General features: G+C 39.8%; 1 pseudogene; it reads right to left on the bottom strand.

The window, feature by feature from the left end:
- Window positions 1-444: 444 nt before the first annotated feature.
- LOC149181622 (uncharacterized) lies at window positions 445-1,573 on the bottom strand (annotated as a pseudogene).
- Window positions 1,574-6,805: the final 5,232 nt, after the last annotated feature.

Raw genomic sequence — 6,805 nt, 5'->3', positions numbered from 1 at the left:
TGGTGAACTTATTCTGTACGCATGCTATTTAATCAGCAGATGTTTCATTGCAAAGCTGTCAAACGTTCAGACGGTTCAAACCGAAGAAGGCCTTGCAACAAGTCTATAAAAAGATCCGCTGAATGGTCTACATGCTGCTTTATCGAATCCCTAAGCTTTGGCAATTTTCTCACTGTTCTGATCCATTTGTGGTGTGCAGAGCTCACAATTCCATCAACGGCAAATTGAAGCCTTTGTCGGAATGAATATTTTGGTTTCACCGAGACGATCTTACAAACTAGCCATTACCTTCACGCGACGGATCAATTCCTTTGTTGGCCTGAATTTAGCTGCGTTATTCAAAAGTTACTCAAAACAAGTCATTTGAGACAAACTGCAGAACCTCTTGATTTGCAAGCCTTGGAGGTCCACATCACAAATGATCGTGATCCTCACCCTTAATTTTCCTAGGTGTAAAATTAAACAACAAATGACAGAACTCAAATAAGTTAGGGAGAACTTTCATTCCGCTACTACAAGATAATTTAGAGAAATTACAGCAGATCAAAGAAATATTCCAGTCCTTGACCTATCTCCCAGATTGATAAACCAACACCCCATGCTTGTGCTTCTTCCAGCCACACGGAAATTGACTTCAAAGAAGGGTAAAAGACTCTATGTCTGTTCAGTCGCTCCTCATAATCAAAATAATGCTCCATGTTCTGCTCATCCCAAAACAACTTTGGCTTGTGTGTTCTAAGCAAGGAGAGGTATCCATGACCGAGGATAGGTGCACCACCTCTTGGAAGAACATAATCATTTCCATAGAAATTTATACCCATTAAGATTTTCGCTGCCAGCTGAAAATTGGCAGTCCACATATCAATTTTTGCATCCCTTTGGCGCTTTGCAGCTGAAAGAGGAAGCAAAAGTTGCAAACATGCACGCACCCAAATTATGCATTTGAAAAATCATAAGTCATAAGTGAAAATCCATCAACTTTGTTGCTTAGCCTCTCCATATCAGTTGATGTAAACATGTCTGGATTGTTCTCAATTGAATTTGGTGGGGGAATGACAAACACCAACTGCAAGTTACGATCAAGCCCCTCAACTGCTTTTGTAGCATGTAGCTTGGATCCAAGTTCTTGAACAAATTGCAATGCCATTTGACGTAATTTGGGATCTTTTAGAATGCCATAAGCTACCCATTGTGACCAGGCCTCAAGCACCACACCATCATATCCCATGTTTTTGCACTCTGAAACAATAAGATCAATTGCTTGCTTCTTTTCCCTCTTCTTTGTCAACAATTCTATAGGCGATGCTTCCAATACAACTCTAGGTAGTATAAGGATTGGTATACCAATGGCAGCCCATGCTTACGAACTTGAGCCATCCACTGTTGATCAGCATCATGCTTACCAAATAACTGTAGCTCTGTCCCAATTCTCTTCAACTGATACCAGACCGGTGATACATGTGTAAGTTTGGCACGAAATTTTATGGCCATGTCATAACCTTTACTATTCCAGGGCGTAACATATGCAAGAACCATAGAATTGAAATGCCTGTGAGTAGTGTTCATCCAGGGCTTCTCTCAATATATTTGTGAAAATTAAATCTGCTTCCTGGAGCTAAGTGTGCAGAGATGAAGCCATGGCGCAATGTGAAGTAATCAACTTTAGTCACTGAACATAAAAACTGCTAAAAAAAAAAACATTCAATCCAGATGAAAATTGGTATCCTATTCCAAAAATGCAGATGGCGCCCTCCAAATAGCTTTTTGCCTCTGGTTGCTGATGATGTTTCAAATTGTGCTTGTGCAGGGATAGGAGCGTTGAAGTTTGCTGCTGCCTTTTGAAGAGCTAGAGAATAAATTACATAATCCAGAGCTGGAGCATAAATTACATAATTTAAAACAACACATTAATGATTTCTTCTTCAAAACAGGGTTTTGAAGAAGAATCAATCTCTGATATGAGACGGAGTCTAACATTGGCTCCACTTGGGATGGCAGCTGCAGCTTCCTGGAGGTGCCAAGAACCGCAGAACTTTGGGAGAGCAGACAGTGCCTCCATCCATTGGGCAATGGAGTCATCATCAACACAAATCTTGACTTATTTTCAAACTGAAACTGATCTCAAACAATCTTCAAGCAAACTAACACTAGATGCTGCCCTTATGGCTGCTTATTTATTTACAAATCCTACTCTAATCTACTGTACAAATAATAGATCAGGTAATGCTAAAATGCCAAATTAACCACTCGAGTAAACCTGGAAATGAAGCCGCTTGAGAATGCTGCCACGAAGTCACAGATGCAATTGCTGGCAGCCCTTCATGCAAATAATGTCCCTGGTCACAGAGCAGACAGCCTGATCTGTCAATCAAACTGAAAAATGTGTCCATGTATACCGCAATAGGATCACGGACACCGGACTCTGTTGGCTGCCCCAACTCTGCAATGCATACTTCCAGCTGCACATTGTCAATGTATACCTCTATAGGCAAGTCTGTTATTGCTTGTTGTGAAGGAGGAAGGATTTCCAAGAACTTTTTAGGGTCTTGGAAATCATAAGACTGGATCTGCTCATCTAAATCTTGAATCTCCTTCTCGATTCTTTCAACAAGTAACTCACAGACGCTAGGATGATAATTCGGAGATTTCAAACATTGAAGGAAAAAACTTAAAACTTCTTCATTAATTTCAATATCCACTAAGCTTTCTCTAAATTCATTTAGAGCTTCACACAGTGCAGGGTTTGCCACATACCCTACCATTGCATGAGTGAATCAACCGGCACTGGAATGTCTGGATCGAGTTTGGAGTCGCCGGGTGAATGGTTCAGCCTGCATGAGTGTCTGACAACTGTCCACCATCAGCATCAGATCTGTATCTTGATTGCATGTACCGGGACAAAACAATCAACAAGTTGAATGTTCTCCCCAGTATGGTCGCCACTATGTTAGCGCTTGGAATTCACCTAGGCTGAGATAGACAAACTCTCAAGGCTACATCAAACCATTTCACCTCGTAGCTAGCCCTACGAGGTATGAGAAGGCTCTCTCGGGTCAGATTTGATAGATCTTTCAATAGGATTAGGCTGACCAATTAAGAATAAAGATTTTAGGCTAGTAAATTGATAAGGGGTTTGATTTGATGATTTGTGGGGGTTTTGGTGGCAATTGGTGGAAGTGCAATTCAAAGTGCGGGGATTGAGCACAGTTTTCACAGGGGGATCTAAGGGGCAAGGTAGGAATGAGTGCTGATGTCTTAATCTGAGATGGATGATCAGAGATGATAGAGGAGAAAGCTAAAGAGGGCAAACACACAATTCGAATCCTCTCTAGACAGTAGAAAACATTAAAATTGAACAAACTAAAAAGCTGAGCATGTCAAAACATGAGTTCAAACTTTACCACTTCATCTGTCCAATTTAGAAGCATAAGAGAGATGTGAAACACATAAACAAACTTACAAGAACATGTAGAGAACACACCATCAACAATCAGATCCACAAGAATCCTCAAAGATGTCTGTAAAACCTTGGCTTTCCTTGCCTTCAATTGCAGAAATAGATGCACAATATACAATAAAGCTTCCTTACACAAGAGTCCAACCATGAAAATGAGAAGGAGAGAGCATAATATAGACCATCTAGACCATCTAACTCCTTTCCCCACCTCTAGGGGTCGAGCTCAGCTTCCTAGGAGCAGTTTGAACTAATTCTAAACTAAGAACTAGAAAATAGGCAGCCAAACAACTTGCCTCTATTACTTAGCTAACTCATCCATGCATTAATTTTTCACTTTTTACATCATGGAAGCTTCTAGAAGGGTAAAGAAAGATAAAATCTACCAAAGTGCCATGAAAATATTACATTTATCCATCATCTACAAGTAAAAATAGTCAACCATAGTCAAAACAGTGTTTTTTGACCAAAAATGTGAATTCTGGCAAATCTGGAAGTTCTGGTCGCGCCCCTGGAAGTTCTGGTCGCGCCCCTTCACAGCTGTTTTTGAGTGGGTTCCACTGGTCCAAATCAGGTGCAAGATGGCTCATTGGAAAGCTTGGCCTGTCTAATTTCCATCCCAAGTGGAATTTCTGAATTTGGAGTTGATTTGACCCCTCAAAAATCAATTCTCCCAAGGTCACTTTCTGCAACTAAAAAAGTGGGCAGAAAGTCATTTTTTTGATGTATTTTGAGCTTTTGGAGGCTCAAAACTCAAAATCAGGCTTCTCCCAAGCATTGGTAATTTTTATTTTTGCATGCCCTTTCCAAAAATGCCAAGTTTTCAAAATTCCAAGCAGTCCTCCAAAATGGTCTCACCCGGGGTGAGACCAAACTGTGGGCAAAACCTGTAATTTTACCAAAAATTTCCAAAATGCTCCAAAATTCTCAAAATTTTCACATTTTGATGCTAGATCAAGGCTGATCAGTACCATGATGAGTGAGGGAGGCCTCAGCCAAGATGCGGAGTGGATTTGTCCTTTTCTTCCTCTTTCGGGCCTCTGACAGCTTCCTTTGGAGAATTTTCATTTTTGCCTTGCGAACATGTAACCTCTATGATGAACACCTTTGCCACCCTTACGAGGCCTCTGCTATGTCTCAACCTCTGTAGAAGAAGACCGGTCATCACCTTGCTCATTAGTCTCAGTGGTTGACATGGTGTTAATGAGCAAGGTGGAATAAACAAGTCAAATTGACCGCTGCCCTGCCTGCAAAATGCTGTGAAGTATGCTGTTTTCAAGGGGAAACATCATGAGGGATATGTTAGGGGAGGGAATTTACATATAGGAAAGGGAAAAATATATATAAGCAGGGAATTTTGAAGGAAAACATCACATAATGCTAAACATGTCATTCCATCTCTCACCATTTGCAAATCAATACTTTATTTAGGGAAACTGTGTTTTTTAAGCACCAAGGGAAAGGACAATGAAAATCTTCATCATGGAGGGAATGATGTCATGTGAGTTAGGGAGATGAGGGGATATAAGGTAACATCAATAATGAACAATCAACAGGCTGCTCTTTTAATTTTGTCTTTGAATGTACTTTACTCTGTTTTCCCAACATTTTAAAATGACTTTGGATGCTAAGGGAAAAAGAGGTTTTGCTTGTATTGATCATAGGGGAGGGGAAGGGTTTATATGACAGATTTTGAAAGGGAAAAGAGATGAATGGCATGAAAGGGATTTAGGGAGATAGATGGAGAAAGGAAATTAGATTTTGGGACTAGGAAATACATTAACAATCCTTTGCCAACCATACTCTATAACAGCAGGTCTTTAAACAATACTTGCAGCTTCATGAATGCTTTTTGTCATAGGGGAATAAAGCTTCATTTACATGTTGACAAAAGGGAAGAGGGATTTCAATTGCATTGGGATTTTTAGGGAAAGGATAAGCAATTGAATTAGGGTTTTAATGAAGGGAAGGGTAGGAAAACAGAGTTTGAGGTTAGGGAAATATACCATGTTCTTATGCAAACCTTACGACAGCAAAATGTTCATTTTGACAACATGTACAGCTGTATATTGTTAACTTTGTCATGACAGCCACCTAGTTACCTTGCCTCTGATTTTTACACAGCAATATGTCTCTTTTGCTCTTGTCTTGTCTAGGCTATGCATAGTGATATTACTCTGTTTTTTGTGATATTCATATGCATGCATTTGCCATCATATTCCTTTTTCTTTTCACAATGTTTCTTTTTCATTTTGCTGTGTTTTTTTATACATAAATTTGCTGTGTGACAAAGTGTTAGGGTTTGAGTAGGATGCATGGGAGAAATTAGGATTTGAAATAGGGTTTAGGAGGGGTTAGGGTTTTTAGGAAATTGGGATGGGGTCTAGCATTAATTTGCAAATGAGATCAATGAAAATGACACTCTAACACATGTGAATTTATAATGGGAAACTAATGGAAGGGAATAAAGGAAAAATTACCTTGAAAAACAAACAATACAACCTAACATAAGCTTGCAAAGACATCAAGTCACTTAACCTATTTTTCATTAATTTCTTGCATGATAAAATGACCATAACCCTCCTTATTCATCCATGGCATGATTATAAACATCATAAGGGAAGCATACCTTGAAGAAATCCGAGCAAATTTGAAAGAAAATTGAAGTTTGGGTGAGTTTTTGTGAAGGCAGACCAAATGGTCGCGCACCACCCTGGAATGGTCGCGCACCATTGGAATGGTCACGCCCGTGTATTTTAACACAGTGCACTGCCCTCCGTTTGGTCGCGCACCACCCAGGTGGTCGCGCACCTCCCCAGAATGGTCGCGCACCACTCCAAGCCCTGAAACTGCAGAAACTTTGCTAAAATCGCCTTTCAATCTCTCTTACTCGTATTCTCTTGCCTTTAAATGCATTATGATGACCTCCAAGGAGGGAATTTACCTTTATAAGCTCATATTTAAACAAATTTAACTCAAAAACTCACTTTATAATGTCTTTTGCATTTCTCTTTAACACTGTTTTAGAGTCTTTTTGTCCTGAAATGAGCCTTTTGACGCGTTTGACTCCGTTCTTTTTGCAGGTTGACCATCTGATGGACTGTGGCGAAGGAACCAAGGCTGTTGCCGGCACTTTTGCAAACTTTTGAAAATTTCTTTATTTTTACAAATTTGACATGACCTTGGACTTAAAATTTTTTAAATCCAAGGCATAAAATGAGCTGTAGTTGATGAAAATAATAATGAAACATATGTACATACCTCCTTCTGGCTTGTTGGGCACTCACTGAACTTGAACTCATGACCTTGCAGTGATTTTGACTCAGAATCCTAGACCTAAGACCTGGGACC

This window comes from Pinus tabuliformis, chromosome 3_2 (assembly GCF_031772625.1).
Source record: "Pinus tabuliformis cultivar Carrire ecotype Pingquan chromosome 3_2, CPIR1, whole genome shotgun sequence".
Lineage (NCBI taxonomy): Eukaryota > Viridiplantae > Streptophyta > Pinopsida > Pinales > Pinaceae > Pinus > Pinus tabuliformis.
Note: the sequence above shows the minus strand (reverse complement) of the source record. Positions and strands in the feature narration are given on the sequence as shown.